Below are 19,081 nucleotides of genomic sequence, written 5' to 3'. Positions count from 1 at the left end.
ACGTCTCGAAGACGTCGTGTGCTATCTGGGTTAGATATTTCTACAAGGTTAGAAACAATATTAACAGCTGATGGAAAAGAAACATACAATTAACAAAAGGTAGCTCTGTAGATCACTGCTTTATTTATTCCTTTGGTAGCTAATTAACAGTAACACATCGAGAACCTATGTTTACTCGTCAGCTCCATTTCCCTGCTTCAATTAACTTATCAAAGTATTTATATTTCCCGATTGATCGCTCAACAAAGATGACATATAACATTCAAACGCGTCCATTTAATCGAAATTTACTAACATGCGAATGAAAGTTCAATTAACGGTGTCATGTGTCTCAGTTGTCAAGATTGAATTTTATAATTAACAGCGGTTAACGTCCAATCAATCGGTGTATTCATTTCAGTAAATACGGTTTTTACGGAGTGCTTTCATTTATTTCTCCGCGACTCCGATGAAATTAATGTCAACATTATACAAGTTCGAATTATGAACAACTGAAAGACAGGCGAAATCTGTTCAAGTCGTTTGGCGCGATCAGTAGAAAGTTGAAAGCTGCGGAGAACAATAGTGGAATATTTTCGGTTAGGTTAGCGAGCAACAGTTGAGTGCCACTGATACGCAACGTCGATTAATCGCATCGCAACCGGCGCGTATAGAAATGTTGCGGATACGGCACATTATTTTTTCCCCGAAGTGGCCGCAAATTTTTGCATGAGACCACGCAACATTACTTTACCGGCGTTCCGCGATTTTTTCTGCGACCCTTCAGAGATATTATTCCGTGTAATTCGCACGCGAGACAATCTACTTCCAGCGAATTTGTCTCTTTCCGGCAATTCCTCCGTGTCGGAATTAAACGGAAACAGTGGAAAATGAAGAAATATCTGAAGCTTCGATCGGACTTCGTCTGTAATTAACAATTCGAACATATTCGTCGAGTTTGTTATCACGTCGAGCATCCTTTGAAGAGCAACTCCAGACCGCGCATCGATTACGTTATCAATTAATATTTAAAATGATTACTCGTTTTATCAGGTTGTTGCATATAAGATATCGGATTTTAGAATGCAAATCTCATAAAACATTTTCATCAAGTAATCCTATCACAGTCCACAGGTTTATTGTACAAAACTTTGAAGTACGAAGCTAAATCCTTAATATCCTATCTTCAATTTTCATCTAGATGTCTAATTTTATTTTTTTTTTTTATATGTGGAAAAATATTGATGGTTAAGAGGACTACGAAGAATGTGAATGACCAAAAAAATAATACAATCCATAAAGTGCTTACTTTGATTAATAAATTCATTTAGAACAACAGTTTGTTCAATGTTACTGTTAAAATTCGGACATTTTATACTCGGCAACCTAATAGATCAACAGAATTTATACGATACATGAGTAAAAGTTCTGATTCCGTTTGGAACACGCGAAACAATTGACGCAGAGCACTGTGCGTACTTTAATACTTCCTCCAGATCCATGAAAGCAGGTCAGAAAGTTACTTCGCAGCATTCAGCTACGGAAAAGTAGAAACTGTGCTAAATTCCTCACCGTCAGTGATGGGAATCAAGAACATACGATGAAAATGTAAATCAGCTGTGGGAACATGCTATACGCCATCTTGGAGACCGTGAAAATGTACAAACTGCACCTTCGCATACGTCATATTTCGATCGAGAGAAACAAGTTGGTGCAATTTCGAACAGCGGAAAGATTGAAACAATTCAAGAACGTCGATGCAACATTTTCTATTTGTTCAAACTAACTCTTAAGTGGATCTTCGAAATGTACTTTAAAAACGCAATGATTCAATTAAATTGATATATGTAATATTTATCCGTAAAATCATATGTAACATTTCATATCAATTCACGGATATCATTAATGATTCAATTAAATTATATTTAACATTCATCTCTATCAAAATGGTAAATACAAACGCAGCTAGATAGTAAAATTTCATATCAATAGACGAATAGCTGTATGATTAACGGACTGCGGATCTTAATGCAAAATAAAAATTGTTTTCATCCACTGCAACATGTAACAGCTGAATACAAATTACGTTGATGCTTTAATGACGTTCGTCAGCTGCAACTGATAGACTGATTCTCTTAAACTTTAAATGTCAATGTTTAAGTGCCAATTATAAGATACAGAAGCCGTATCAAAATTTTAACAATTTTAATCAATCGAAAATAACATATGAACGTTCTTAAATTGTCTTAATGTTTTTACCGTTTTAAATTGCGTCCACCCATTTGTGTGATAAATACATAAAATCTGTAGCCTAATCATTAACAGTTAGACCGCGGATCTTTATGCAAAAGAAAAATTGTTTACATCAACTGCAACATATAAGAGCTGACTACAAATTCCGTTCATGCTTCAACGGCGTTCACAAACTGCAACTAATAAATTGGTGCTTTAAAATTAGTTTAATCTGTCCACTGCTTAAAATTGCAACTACTCATTTTTGTGATAAATGCATAAAATCCGCAGTCTCTTAACTTAATTAATGATTATTATAAATGGTGCGGCGGCATCGGCGCTAATAGTCCATTTAGGGGTTCAATCAAAGAAGGAACTTCTAAGCAGTCCGTTGCAAATCGATGCAGACATTTTAATTCAGCGCGAAGCTCCGCAGTCTATTCGTCCGTTGACATTTCGAACTTGTGAGGCATCTATTGGGTTGGCGAGAAAGTAATTTCGGTATTTTAAGGTGAAATAGAGCCCAATCTTTTTATCTGATCAATGAATTTTAATGAATAAGATATTCTCCCTTTTGCTCGATGATCTTTTACCAAAAAAGAATAAATAAGAAAATACAATTTTATTGATTAAAGTTCATTGCTTGAATAAAGAAATTCGGTTTCATTTCACCTTAAAATACCAAAATTACTTTCTTGCCAATATTACAACATATCTGAAGAGCAATTGAACCATTCGTTTTACCATTTCAAGGACACGAGCATAAAGAAGGGAAAAAGTCGCGCGCGCGCATCATCCGTGTACGCGGCTGTGTAATAATTACGAACACAGAGTTGCACGCGACATGGAACACGCTTTCGCGTTGGTGGTCGCTTCGTCGAGGTTTCCGGTTGAAAATTCTCCGAATGTTCGGCGACGAGCAGAGTTTCCGCAGTTTGTTGGCCGATTGGAATCGTCCAGATCGATGGACGCGTCTCTTTCCTCGGTTTCCTCGGGCTCCCCGGTTAAGCGTTGAACACAGGCGGCGTGAACAAGGGAAAAAAAGAGAGAACACTTTGACGATTGCCCGCGCACTCGACTGACTGTAACATAAAGTAGGCTTTAATGATTAACGGGGAAAACGAGAGGAAGCGAAAAAAATGAACTGACACACAGCTACACACCGACATGGAGAAAAAGAGCGAGAGAGAGAGGGATGCTGGCGTTTACACGTACACGACGCAGAGACACGGTGGCAGGAAGCGCGCACACACACACACGCACACACGCGAGAGGAAGAGAGCGAAAGAGAGAAAGAGTGAGTGAGAGACATAAGTGGCATAAGCATACTTACGTATAGTACTTTATCGCAAAACACATAGGCGATGCCTGTAGAGTTACAATTATGCGTAGGCGAGTTTAGAGGATACGCGCGCCCGGGAATCCACTGACTTGTGCACACGTGGCACGCACACGTGGCCGCGCGTTTCGCGCTGCCGTTCGAATCGATCACGCCTCACCCCCGTTTCCAGTATCGCCGAGGCCGTCTTTTTCTTTCGAATCCTTCGACGAGACACTGTACTCCAGCCTTCGTTCGTTTCCTCCATGGCGGAACCTTGAATCGAACGTCAAAGCTCGTAACCGTTCGAGTGCCACCTTCGCGAAAATCCGAGAATCACCGAGCTAACATAAGCGATGGCGCTTCCTCCGTTTCGCGTCGATAATTAGCTGCTAATCAGGACATTTTCAGAATTCAATTGGGCCACTAACCCCTTCGCAGACGTATCATGTGGAGAACTCTTGCAAGTTCTAGGCCGGAGTCATTTCTGACGCGCACCGGTATTTTGCTGGTAGAGTTTTACTCCGATATAATCGTCCTATTTCAAATATGGGTCCAATGGAAATCACCGACACAGATTTCTCCGACACGGTTTTCGCCGACAACATTTCTCCGACTCCAGATTTGTCCGACAATAGCTTTGGCCGACAACGAATTTGATCCACAACGACTTAAGACACAGTTTGATAATATTGTATGATAATACATACTGTGGTTGTCTTAAGTTGTTGCGGATCAAATTCGTTGTCGGACAAAATCGTGTCGGTCAAAATCGTTGTCGGTTAAAGGCGTTGTCGGCCAAAACTATTGTCGGACAAATCTGTAGTCGGAGAAATGTTGTCGGCGAAATCTGTGTCGGTGATTTCCATGGGACCCTTCAAATATAGCGGCAAATTATATCGGAATAAAACTGTACACGTAATCGATAAAAATTTTGATCAAGAATGATTGATTAATGTGTACGATTAAAAAAGGTAATGACTCCGGCATAGCATTCGGAGGGTTAACACGTCGGCAAATCACCCCCCAAAAATCCCACGTGTCATTTAATCGTTTGAATCGATGAATCCTTTAGAAGTCTGGTCCAAGCAACTATAATGATATAGTTGAGAAAATTATATGGGAAAAATTAATTTTTAAAAGGGTATATTTTTAGGAGGGTAATATTTGTTGCTAACCCTCTATAGCCCGAATTTTTGATCGACAGCGAACAGAGGAAGCGATCACAACGCGTGGCACTCAACGGGTTAAGCAGAGGATGTACACATTTGCGATTCACCTTTAAGAATATCTTTGAATCCAGTTGTACGTCGCAAATCCTTCTGTCGTGAATTTGACAGCATGAATCCGTTTCGAAACTTTGACAACCAGCGTAATGCGTACCTAAACAAGTATCGCATTTTACAGTTGGTGAAGTTCTGATGGAAGAGTTTCTAAAAGAAATTGCAAATTTTGTATAAGTGCGGCAGTCAAAGTGTTTCGAAGGATTGAATTCGTGAAACATATGTCTCTTGCCGAAGAAGTAGATTTGACAGTCTTTGGTTGTGTAATTTCAAGTACATTGCTTCAAATAATCTTACTTTTGGACAAGTTAATTATCAATTATAGAGATTGGCAGGTTAATTATAAAAGAGATTGGAAAGAAATAAATACAATATCCACACAAATGTTTCGCCAGTATCCAATTGTCTTGAGCGATGTACTAAGTTCTTGTCAAATTAATTGGGACAGTCTGAATGCAATTAAAATGCAATTAATTTGAAAATATTCAAGATCTCTATACTGATTTCGAGACAGACTGAAAGTATAATAACTTGAGACACTCCGATCTTGAAAAACCAAAGGCTGTCTGTACTGCGATAATATGTTTGTTACTTGTTAAACCGGTTAAAGTTAAAAATGAATGCGTCCGTTGTTATGTTGAACAATAGTAACCAATTCTGAGACAAAATTGCAATTCGTTGAAGCGGGGACACTGAAAAACATGAGACTCCAGTTTGTTGAACTACTTCAAATTGTATTCTATGGATTCTTGATTGAAACTCAACAATCGTTTGCGGTGCAAAATCGAAACAAAAATATCGACATCCACGGTGTTTATTACGAGAGTTATATCGTTCAGCGTGGATGCTGTTTCTTTTACATTGTAACTCGTAAAAACAAATAACCAATGGGAATGGAAACCAATAAACAATTCGAACGGAATATAGGGTAAAATTGCCTAATAGGAGAACGCATTTTAACAATAAATTTGACTAAGATCAATTTAATTAAAATTCGATACATGTTCTCTAAAAGTAAGATAAAAAGAGACTCGACTTTTTCATGATAAAAAAAAACGAAAATTATGCAAATACCGTTCCTGGCACTTTTCTTTCTTTTTTAACGGAATACTCATTTACCTAAGATAAACAAATGTTACCTTAACTGCAACAAACTCGAGTGAAATAGAAATTTATCTTCTGTACTATTATAGTAGATTGGCCGGAAAGTCTTTTCGCACGTTCTACTGTTTACGGGCAAGTTCTACTTCATTGAATTGAAATTGCTAAACTGTTTAATTCTATTCGAAAACTGTCTGACTAATAAATTGCAATAGCAACATCTTTATTTTATTTTAATATCTATTCTTGCAAACAATGCCATCGATAGATTGAAAAAAAATGCAAAGACTTCGTGGCCAACCTAATAGTAGGTTGAAAATAATATAATAGTATATTGAAATTCTTCTAATGTTTCTATTGTTTTAAATTATATCTAGTGGTTTGTATCATTAGTTTATTTTCCATCGATGCGTACTCGAACAAGTCTTAAAATTAAATAATAAGTCGAGTGTTTTCAATGAACACAACAGACGAACAATTTGCAAAACAACTCAAGAATTTTGTGACCGAGACATAAGCCTTCGGTCTCGTATCAGACGACTTTACCTTATTCGAACAAAAGCGATTTCGGCCAGCGCGTTCGAACTCGAAAATCTCGTCGAGAGAATCGATTATCTCGCTATTCCGGCGGAAGAGATAGCCGGGAATCAGTGTCCCCTCGAAGAAATTAATGTTCCGGCGATGAGAAACCGGCGTTCCGGCGTTCTCATCGAACGCGGTGGGGATGTTCCCACCGAAAAATTCATTTCCGGATTATTCAGGGATCATTTGCGCGGCGAGTTAACGGCTTTCGATTTTTATCCGACAATTAAAAACGGCTCTCGGTACCTCGCGATCCCGGTCGCGACGTCGAGAGCGCGTAATCGCGCGTCGATCGCGATCGAGATCGAGGGATCCGGGGGGGGGAAAAAGAGGGGAGGCGCAGCGATTCGCGCGGCGGCGACTCGTTCGCGTCGCCGTTTCGCGCGTGCTCGCCGCCGTTGGAATTACCACACGTTTACACGGGGCTATATTGAAATTTGTGTAAACCGAACGTTCCCATATCAGTTGTAGTCCATATCAATGCGCGCCGGAGAGAATGGCCGCCCGATTTTAAACAGCGAACAAGCGAGCTCGCGGGGAATCCCGCCGACGAACACGCGAGAAAGAACACCTCGCGACCGATGTGCTCGTTCGAAGTCCGCGGAGTCCAGATCGATGAACCGAAGTGCTCTTCTAATGGTTCAACCTTGGTCGAGACTTTCCTGAAGAACCGGCGTAGACAGTCTCGAAACGAGATCTTCGTCCTCGATACAGAAGAACACACTTCCTTATTGAATCAGAAGAATTACCGCGGCCGATCAAATCGAAGCCATATAATACAGAAATTGTTAATGTTATCCGAAGCATTGCTAAACGTGTATTTGCAATTTGCAAGCATGCTTCATTAAAGAACGATAAAGATTATCGGGCAGAGTCGTCGAATGGCTTCGAGAGTTCGATCGTCCGCCGTATGTTGCACACGTTATTTTTATAGGTCCATATCGATGTGGTAGAATCGAAAACCGCGAGAAGCCAGCGGCACTTTGTTTCACCGATCGGAACGCGTTTCTTTTTCACACGTGCGAAATATTTCATATTTTTTCTTTTCTTTTTCGAACGGCGCATTCCCACTTTCGAGGGAAACTACTCAGCCCCGGGAGTCGAGGGGCGACTTCCTTGTTGCGTGATCGATGCAAAACCCCTTTTGTTCCCCCTTTGTTCCACGGGATTCTCCTTCTGGTTCGCGTTTATTAAGGGCTGAGGGCGGTCATGCTCGTTGGCGCCTGTTCTCCCCGCCCTTTTGTACGTTTCGAGTGGCGCCGCATTGTTGGGGAGCGAGTACGTACGCAGAGCGGAGACACGAAAACCAGGTCAGGGGCTGAGGGATATATCCACGCTTAACGCGTAAAATTGAAATTATCGAGCAATTTCGACGGTCGGATGATACATATACATATATGTACAAGCCGCTGCGGCCGAGAGCACGCCACGCGGCCTCGAATCGTACTATCGATTATATCGCAACACCGTCGCGACTTCCTACTTCCGTCATCCTATATATTCTCTGGAACACTCCATTTTTTTCAACTCTGCACGATCATTCTCGATAAATATCGGCCCACTGTTCTGCACACGGCGATTTACACGCGCCGCACACTGGAGAGATTCAACTTACCGAAGAACTGGTATCAGCAGTTTCTTGAGGTCCTGCATTGCAAATCGGAAGTAAAAATTACGCAATATGAAATATATGTAGAATTGAAAGCGGAATAGTAATTTGCATTTGAAGGGAAACAATACGAAGCACCCCGATCAGAGAGTAATAATTTATTTAAAAAATTGATATTTTGACTTTCTTGAGGTCCTGCATTGCAAATCGGAAGTAAAAATTACGCAATATGAAATGTAGAATTGAAAGCGGAATGATAATTTGCATTTGAAGGGAAACAATATGAAGCACCCCGATCAGAGAGTAATAATTTATTTAAAAAATTGATATATTTTGACTTTCTCGAAGTCCTGCATTGCACATCAGAAATGAGAATTGCTGAACACGAAATGTCTGATTGGGATTGCAACAATAATTTGTGTCAGAACGGAAAAATATAGAAATATATTTTATTAGAATATTGATTAGAATATGGCAAATAAATAAATAAGTTCGTTCGGCTTTTTACATTGGAATAAATCACAAAAACCGAACAAACTTATTTGCCAACCCAATAGAATTTTATCGAATCAATTTCCACGTAAGCAACTTCATAATTTCAATAATTATGAATCGAAAAATATGAAACCGGTCATTTGACCGGCAGTTTAGTGTTAATCACGGTTGACAGACTATTTAAATTTACTGAAACAAATCACAAATGAAAATAAAATGTTTTAGATTCCGGAATGGGAAAGCAATTATACCGAATTAGATTGTCCTCCGCGACGATTGAAATTTCCATTTCAAATTGGATGTAACGATTCCCATAGATATTAACTCTTTGAGTCGAAACGTTAATTAATGGGAGATTCCAATTTATGAAATGCGATATCATTACGCGCGCACAGAAATGTATGTGGTTTTACTTGTTAATGTATACATGCATATGCATATACATATGTATATGTATATACTATTACGTATTAATTAATAATATCTTCTAAATGAAATTGGAAACTGTAGCAAGAACTAGTCGCCAGAGTCGAAAGTGCTCTGGCAACGTTTCAAAGTTCCGCTGCAAAGCAGCGCGCGTGATTCATTAATTACAAAATTGGAAACCACGGCACCGTAACTAATTTTGATCAATTTTATTAATGCATCCGCGCGATTTTCCCTTGTCGCGAAAAGAACCTGATTTATTTAATGTTTAACTTCCATTTACTCTAATTTCATCGTATACAATCTCGCGCAGGGACAATGTTTGTCGTCGAATGAAATTTTCACATCGATTTAATAGAAATACCTCGCCGCACCGGTGCTCCCTCAAATTATTAATCGACTATACTTCCGATCGATCCTTTTTTTACCTCTGGTTTGCCTCACGACTCAGAATTTCCGCACGTTTTATTATTACTTCATCGTATTATGCGGATCGAAAGATTAGGGTAAACTTCACTTTACCGGACTCAAAATTTGTGCCTTTCTCCTACGAATTATGATGTATTTGGTATGTTAGCCAGTAGATTTGTACCCAGCGCAGATGCAGATCGAAGTTTCGATCCTCTAGGATCAATAGTTGAGGAGTTATGGTCGCTTTTTGTTGAGCATTTTTGACAGGTAAGGGCGCCATATTGGTTTGTAGTGACGACCGCGAGCCACTTACCTTTCCACCCCCCCCCCCCCTCGATCTAATCCTAACCAACTCTGTAAGCGATGTGCGGCCGACACTACAAACCAATATGGCGGCGCCCTTACCTGTCAAGAAACTGGAAATATGCTCAACTTTAAGCGACCATAGCTCCTCAACTATTGATCCTAGAGGTTCGAAACTTCGATCTGCATCCGCGCCGGGTACAAATCTACGGGATTACATACCAAATACATCATAATTCGTAGGAGGAAGGCACAAATTTTGAAGAAAAGATTAGAATTTACTGTTTTAAATTTTCGTTTTCCAATCCCAATAAATTGCTCCAAAATATTAACCAAAAATTGATAAACGACGGCCATATTGATCGCAGAATCTGGCAGTATATTAAGTTAATATAATTTTGATTGAGTATCAACGTAACGAGACGATAAAACCTGTTTCCACATTCCCCTTAAATCCGCAACAAAGAATTCCAACTAAAGAGATAGAGACGGTCAACGACTTCTTCGATTACCGAAATCGTAAGGACGCGTTCGTATCAAATTTTAACCACGTTGAATAATAAAAATTGCGGTGAACTCGTCTTTATAATTCCGACAAGGTGTCGGAAATCAGTCGCTGAGAATTCTTAATGTTGACAAATCGATAGAGATCCCGGGGCAGAAAATGGCGTAGGGTGTATATCGGATCTAGACAATGTGTTCCTATGATTAGGCGTGTCGAGACGCCCGTCTCTTCAGCCCCTGGCGCTGGCTTGGATGAACCGTCGCTGTTAAAATGGGGAGAGAACCGCGCGAGACAGAACAATAGCGAATAGCTAAGTTTAAGTATAAGCGTTACGTTTTAAAGGAGGCAAGAGAAGCATTGCTCGGCTAGGTAGTCGCGCCGATAACAAGGTAGTTTGCTCATGGAAGAGAAGATCGGCTGATCTGAGGGTCCGGGTCGAATCGACGAAGACGCGATCGATACCTCGACAGGTGGGTCTCAGCAGGCTCGATATATTTTAGACTTTAAATAGGAGACTGACTGAGAGACACGGGGAAAGGGGTACTCGTATCAGAGCCGGGATAGCTGGGACCATCTGTCGAACGTTGCGATCCGAATGTTGTTCCATGCTGACGTAACAATTGCGGTTATTTAGTTTCCTCGAACTGATGGTTGTTGACGCGAAACGTTGTTTTCGCTGGGTGCTTCGCGGAAAGTGCGAAACGAGACCGACGACGTTGTTGATTTATTTATTGATTCGCGCGAGAGTCAGTCCGGCAAGAGCCTGGTAAAACGTTCGTCGCCTGTTTCTTCGGTAAGCATAGCTGTTCGAGTACTCGAAATGTCGGGTACTTCCGAAATTATAGTCGGGTCGGGCTCTTGGAAGTTTCTAACGTTCGTTAAAAAAGATTAAACGTGAAATCAGATTGGAACTCGGAATTGAGACTCGTTCGGCTTTTGATGGTTCGCGTCGGGTCGGAACCCGAAAATATGACATTCCGGTACCCGAATATTATAAGTTTTCAGTTTCCGAGTGGATCCGACCCGATGTTGAGTACGGGTACCCAAAATTTTCGGGTGCCCGCACGGTGCTGGTAATTAGTAGCGGTTAGGAAGGAGTTACTTTGGAAACGTTTGAACGCTGCTACCGTTGTGTTTGGTTTTTCGCTTGGCTACGAACGGATCGTTTCGGGTGCGAAGTATAATGCACAAATTGGAACGGGTCGAAGCTGTCGGGCCCGCCGAGCTCTGTCAACACCGTTCCCGAATACGAATGAATTATTCGCGGCGATCGCACGACCGTAATATCGCGAATCACGACAATTAATATTGCAAAGTGCGCGTTCCGGCTCGGCAATAACGGCCGACGAAGTAATACGGACAATATGGTTGAAAACTTGACCCCGCGAACCGCGCGCGGGAGCCTTGTAATTTTTATGCGGTCGCATATAGCCTCTGTCGAAAACATAAAAGATAAAAGCACGCATCGTGAACGATCCTAAGCTCCAGAATGCTCCATCGGATGCTGTACAATATTTATTTTCGGACGGCAGCAGAGAGGAATGATACCGGCTGAACGAAATGTGATTTATTAGATGACGTATTTTATTGAGAAATTTTATTTAGAGGATTTCAGGAACAGCGTAGTTAATTGTTAATACTTGGTGCTCAACAATCGCGATCGTTCGTCTGCGCGAGCAGATCTTCTCCACACTTGTTTAACCCTCTGCCGTGTATCTCGTTGATTTTATCTTAATGCGCCGATCTCTTCTGCGAAAATGTTGTTATATTAGGTTGTCCTATATGTTTCCTTCACTACGTGCACATTCCGTATTGTTAGAAAACATCAGCACACACACTGACAACACAATCTTCTGTTCCGTAAATGTTTTATTATTCCTTAAGCTTCCCCTTTCTTAACCATGCAATTGGTTTTCTTAAAAACTACTCTGAATCTGCACTGTGAGCGCGTTAATCGAGAACGAAACGAACTTTTGGGACAACCTAATATACGTTGATGTTCGGTCCTTCACTCTGAGCTCTGTATAATCTTCGTTTACTGGGACCACGAATATTTCTGTTGATACGATGACGATCCCATTATACGTTTGTCGGAAAATTCTGTCATTTTTCAGCCAACACTTTTTCGTAACCAGAGGAATGATAGCCACACATATACACATGTGAACTACAGAGTACAGAAAACGTCACAATTTTCCGAGAAACCCGACAATTGTATACGTTCTTCTGTTCGGAGGGGAGGGAGTCTCGTCTGCTCGGTGCTGAGGGGTAGGCACAGAATCTGTCACGGTGCATAATACACAATATATACATATATATATTTGTTATAAATAGCGATTACCAAAGGAATTATTTTCCAGCGAGTCTCTTTCGGCGGTGGTCGAAGCAGGCGACGCTCCCTTCGTTCCCGGGGGAGGGTCAAACGAGTGGCGCGATTGTAAATGAAAACGAACTCGAAGCCGGACAAGGATCGTCGGAAAGTTCGCTCGACATCTTCTCTTCTATAATAAAAAAAAAAGAAAAAAAGAAAAATCGCGTTCGGTCACGATCGGCGGATCGTAGATATAGGAAGCGTAGGCGGTTAATTCAGTTAGAAACGTGAGAGCCGTTCGGGTAGAGAACGGAAGAGTGGGAGAGGAAAAATATTTAAAAAAAAAAAACGAGTAAGTAATATCAGTTCACACGGGAGAACCTACTATGCAATGAATCCAATAGCAATAATTGTATAAACAAAGAGCGAAAAAGAAAGAAAGCAACAGAGCGAGAGAGAGAGAGAGAGAGAGAATGTGTGCGTGAGAGAAAGAGTGAGGAAGAGAGAGTGAGAGAGTGTGTGTACGTGTGTGTGTGAGAGAGAGAGAGAGAGAGAGACAGAGAAAAAGGGTATAGAAAAGAAGCGTATGGAAAGAGAACGAAAGACTTTGGTGAGGCGACGAATGTATGAACCGGAGTATAGGGGATGATGGAGAATATGAAAACCTCGCGGAGACGTTGGAATGACATCGTGCTACATATATTATACAATTATATCGTTTTGGTGAAAGAAAAGAGAGAGAGAGAGCGAGAGCGAGAGAAAGAGAGAGTGAGAGAATAATAACCGGGAAAACTTGACACCATTTCTTCGGCTCCGCTAATCACGCTACACTTTAAATAAATGAATAAAAAAAAAATATATATATATGGAAAAGTATATATATATATTATATATATTATATGTCAAGAGATATTTATACTAGTATTTTAATAGTTTAGTACATAATGCAATATAAATATATATATATATACATATTATATATATAACTATGTATATGTATATATATATATATTATACAGAGAGAAAGAGAATGAAAGAGAGAACACGAGTGTACTATACAAACAATAAAAAAAGAAAACGAGGAGAAAGGCGAGGCTCTGTAAATACATACAACACACATAGAGATATTATTCTATGATATATATATTATATATATTATATACATACATTGACTATGCTAGTGATACATTAACATAGAATTATTGTATACATCGGCGTATCTCGACATAGACGAACATTGTGAATAGGAAGAAAACTAACGCAACTAAAAAAAATTACCTATAGGTATGAGTATATCTAAGCTAAGTGGATAACAAAAAAAATTAATAAATAAATATAAATAAACTTCATTATATTATATTATATATATGACGCTAGTGCATATACGTATAAATATATATAATATACATATAATGTATTCACATAGAACACACGTAAATGAGAATGCATAGGCATTAAACTACGGGGACACATAATCATAATTATTGACATTATGATATAACGTTTTAGGATCAGAGAATTGTGAAACAAGAGAGAGAAACGATGAAAAAAACGAGAGACAACCTAGCGCAATGAAAGACATGTTGACGAACATTTTTAGGTAGATACTATAATACATTATTGTTTGTACATTGGGCACGAATGCTCTATTATTTTACTGTGATCCGTGTTTTTGTACGATTTTCGAAGTCACGCCGCACATGCAGGGCCGACGTTAGCGGACACGAGTACACACAGACATACACGAACACACGGCTACACATAATAGGTATACAAACGCGCGCGATTCCGGTTTGAAAGTCGCGCTACGACAGTCATATTGGGTCGTATGCATAAAACTAAGTAAATGCTTCAAGCGTTAAGATAATACTAGATTTCTTATGCATAATTTTTGCAACTTATGCATAATTCTAATGCATAAACAACCAGTACTAAGTGTGAGTGAGAGGTCAATACAGCAATACAATATTGCTAAGCAGGAGATATCGGTACGATGCTACGTGTTTGAAGTGTTTGCCAGAAAATCCAGTGGATGCTGGTTCTAGTAAACATCCCTTATGCATACCGAACCAAGTATTTGCCTCGAAGATCGATAGCGAGAGCTTTCACTTGGTTTTATACGTACGACCCATCGTTCCTCGTCGCAGATTGTTGCGTCTCCGGGCGGACGAGCCGCCATCTTGTCGCCGCCGCGACCGGCGCGATTTTCGCACAAGTGCGATAGTTTTTGACGATGGTCCCACGGAAATCCCCTTGGTTACAGTCGATCCGGTTTCGATTCCCACGTCGAGAATTCGAACGACGATAAACGACGCGACGCACAGTGGGCTATTTGCCCGATTTCAGCGGTCATATAACTGAATTTTAAAAATTTTAGATAAATTGTAAAATTTTTGTGGCTTGAGTTAGTTGAATGTCTGAGGAACAATCTCCCATCATTCATTTTCCCATTCATGTATCCATTAAGCACTGACATTTGTCGGAAGACATTTGCCGCTTTCATTTCTCAACGAATTCACCTGTTAGTGATTGTTACCTTATTTACATACACTAACAGATTTTTGTTTGGTAGAAGTTTTCTTTAGCTAAGTATAGGGTATACTGTTAAGAGAAATTCACTTTTGTACCATATACATGTTTTTAATTATCAATACTTAAAGATAACCAACGATGAGTCACTTTCTTGATGATTCTAAGACTTTGGTAATGATTTCGTTATACTTCCTTGTGCGTCATGCTCATTTCTGTGCCATTGTATTCTTTGAAGTCTTCTGATTAAGATGCAAGAAAAATTGTTTCTGCTTTCGTGTTTTATAGTTGATTTACGAAAAAATGGCCATCGGGCGCGCGCGAAAATCGCAGCATTTCTCACATCCTGCATGTTCGCATTCGCTATATTTTCGTATTTACTTAAGTAAATATTAAATAATAATAATAAACACACAATATATACTAAAATACGAAAACAGTATACACATGAAATTTAAATAATATACAGGGTGGAGCAATAACTATGTCCACTTTGAATATTGTCGTTATTTGTAATAATATGAAAAAATGTTATCAACGAAATTTTCCCGGAACAGAGGGGGACATGTTGTGTTATAAACATTTTCTGCGTGGGTGGAGGCATAGAGGAGATTTCAAGGTGACCTCGATTTTTTAAAATCGAAAGACCTGCTTTCTGTATCATGAATCGATAGACTATTGAATTCTGAGTCAAAAAGTGTATTGAGCTCCACATGTCTTAAATCTAATAGTTCACGAGATATTATCGAAATAATTTTCTTTCTTCTTTTGATAATATCTCGTTAACTATTACGTTTAGGACATACGAAGGTCAACACTTTTATACTCAGAATTTGATACTCTATCGATCTATGGTGTAAAAAAAGGAGATTCTGTTTAAAAAAATCAAGGTGACCTTGAAATCTCCTCTATGGCTCCACCCACGCAGAAAATGGGACACAGTACAAAAAGTAGAAATCTTAAGCTTTAAAATGGTTGTTTTTTTTCATCAAATTTGGATAAATTTTAGCAAAGTTACAGCAGTTTCAATATTGAGCGAATTTTTGAACTGGCTGTGGCCGCTGAGATTGGGCATATACCCCACTGTGCGACGCTTGGTGCTCAGAAGGGAGGGTTGCTCTTTGCGAAGAGGAGGGATCCAGCCGATCAACCTCCCACCGTGACTAACGTCGACCCTTGGAACACGCGTTTCGACCAAAAAGAATAAAAAGAATAAAAAGAAAGATGGAAGATTGCATAACTCACTTTCACGGGAAAAATTCCGAGCTTTTTATACTGCGCGAGTATCATTGCATCGTGTTCATTGCATCTCACACGCGCCGCTTCGCATGGGACTATCATCGCGCGGGAACAAACGATACTTTCGGCGCACCTAGGCGAAATATTCGCCAAGCGAGAACAAACCTGAATCAGTGTCGATTCTCCTCGATCGATGGGCTTCGCCTTCACGATAACGCTTACTAACGCGTATTATACCGTAGTGTCGCACGCTGCTCTCCTTTTCGGCGATAAACAGACGGCAAACACTGTAGAGCACGCGAGCAGAGGCGATAGGCGACGGTGAAGATCATTCAGCGACGGGCACACTAGGTCAATTCGATGTCGCGATAGGTGATTGCGCTTTTACGCTTTCGGTCGAAATAATACACGTGTGCTGGAGAACGACCGTGGAAAGTCGGTCGGATGTTTGGTCGGAACTTACCTCCGGTATGTTTGCAAGAATCCCCGCGGATCAAACGAGATCGATCCTCGCGGAAGGACCGGTTTGAACAGGCGAGACTTGCCCGCCACGAGTGTCGCAGATCGAACTCGAGGAATTAAGTCACCTGGAGGATGATATCGATCGAATGGGCACCGTTTCCGGAGATTTTCTCCGCTTGTCTTTCAACAAAGACAATTTTTCCAACGAGAACAGGCTCTAAAGCTACTTCCACACTGAAGGTTCAACAAAGAAAGGGAGATAAAGTCTTGATTTGGCGACTCTGTAAAGTCGTTTAATGTAAACGGGGTTTGAAAGAAGAAGAATGAACATGGAGATGTTGCTTCGGTGTGGAGATAGCTTAACGCAACGAGTAACTGTTTGGTCATTCGTGGATCGGACGAGGAGATCGTGAGAATGCGTTCGGACAAAATACAGGGACGATACATATCGTGTGAAGACTTTCGGTGCTCGTTGATTTTATTACTCGGAAATGCGACTCTGATACTGAGAATGAGGCGACGTTAACGACGAATTTGATCAATTGTTCTTTAAACGTTGGTAGATGATCTTTCGCGAGCGCTGGAATTTGGAGATGAAATGAATTATGTTTAAATTGTTCGGTTAATTGAGTGTCGTCTGTTAAAGTTGATGTATAACAGGGTGTACCAGATCGTACGGGCATTACTCCACTGGCGGATTCAGTGTACTAATAAAGAGCTGAAGTTGTAGTCGGGTTTGTCTTTCAATGATTTCTTTCTTTTATAAACAGAGCTCTTCGTTGAACTGTTTACAAGCGAAATATAGAAATGACAGACTTATTATCGGTAGTAAACTATCTTAAAACTGTACAAACACTTTCGATACATAGGAATTGCTGATTCAGGAAGTGCACACACGCAATAGAGTTAGCGAAATCGTACATGGTGTATCAAACGTCGTTTATAAACGATTCGATGAAGAAGTTTATCAAAAGAATTATTGGAGAACAGAAACTCGGCTGTAAAGCAAGATTCTCATGTATTTTAGTACACCCTGTGTAGTAAAAGTTCCTTAGCATATCTATTCACACATGTTATTGCCAGACTGCGGATTGTATGCGTTTATTATAAGAGTGAGCAGATGCAATTTGAAATAAGAAAAGGATTAAAAGAATTTATATCGTCCAAATTATTAAAGAAATAATGACAATTTTAGTTGGCTCGTGTTTCTTACAATTGGCACGGATAATTTTTATTTCGCGTACAAATCCTCAGTCTACTTATTAGTAATAAGTTATTGCTAACTTGTATTCTTGAATTTCAACGTTAGTTCCACGAAACTGGTTTTACCATTGGTTCTTAAATCGTTGATAGCAAATATCATCGGTGTGATTTATCACGGGAAAGCTTCAGAGATTTAAACTGTGAATCTTGTCAATGGATTTTGACATCATATTCGTGAAAATTTTCGCAGCTATGACTATTGAAATAACAGAGGAGGTTTCTAAAATAATCTGTGTACTATGAAGGAAACAGAATAGTTCCCTGTAAATCCGGGGATTTCATCCGTGAAGTTGTCGAAGAAGTTCGAAAGCGTTTCAAACTCGGTGGTGAAGTGAATCTCTATCGGCGAACTAAGAACACCCTCGCAGTCAGCTCGCCACTTTCCGCAAATGTTACAAACAAGAAATTTCCGATTCTAGGTATTGTACTCTTTGGTACGATACTCGTCGATCTTGTATAATTTAACAATTTTTTACGGAGGAACTAATACGAGGAACGAGAAAGAGTGTTATTATTAGAGAGCGGATTTAATGCATTTATAACAAAAATCAGTAGGTGCGATTTAAAACAGTAAAGACATTAGAAGAATTTTAAAAAAAATCTTATTTTCAACCTATTAGACATATTAAGAAGGAAAATAAATTTCCATTTCACTCCAGTTTGTTGCAATTCAGACAGAAAATATTCATTTTGCATAAAGATCCGCTGTCTAGTTATTATATTGTAAAGTGAACTGTTACCAGTTGAGGGAGCATTTTCCCACAATAATGTTCAAGTTTGTCTAAAAGCATTGCAAATACCAACAGCTTCTGCATAAAAACGAGTATTCTCGACCTATTCTACCGTAACGATGTTTCTGTTCATATTATTAGGATGTTGCATATGAAATGTCCGATTTTATAATGCAATTGTTATAAAATATTTCGGCAATGAAATGCTATGAGAGTCTACAAGTTTATTATACATAGATCATTTTGAGGTACGAAGCTGATTCTTAAGGTCCAATCTTCAATTTCTTTTTTTTAATGTAAAA

At 39.7% G+C, this 19,081-nt stretch overlaps 1 protein-coding gene across 8 annotated transcripts in view; it reads left to right on the top strand.

Moving 5' to 3' along the window:
* The window catches only part of Mamo (zinc finger protein 628-like), a 129,988-nt gene that overhangs the window by 82,668 nt on the left and 28,239 nt on the right, over positions 1–19,081 (top strand). Inside the window, exons 4-5 of one of the 8 annotated variants that reach the window (XR_013010894.1) lie at positions 1–8,139; positions 8,297–19,081. The exon at positions 1–8,139 is cut by the window's left edge and continues 28,231 nt beyond it. The exons of 6 other annotated variants lie outside the window; for them this stretch is intronic. The gene's annotated coding sequence lies outside the window, so the exon portion shown is untranslated. One more of the 8 variants, XM_076442329.1, reaches the window with a different exon arrangement.

The sequence above is a fragment of the Lasioglossum baleicum genome, chromosome 2 (genome assembly GCF_051020765.1).
Source record: "Lasioglossum baleicum chromosome 2, iyLasBale1, whole genome shotgun sequence".
In the NCBI taxonomy this organism is placed as follows: Eukaryota; Metazoa; Arthropoda; class Insecta; order Hymenoptera; family Halictidae; genus Lasioglossum; species Lasioglossum baleicum.
Note: the sequence above shows the minus strand (reverse complement) of the source record. Positions and strands in the feature narration are given on the sequence as shown.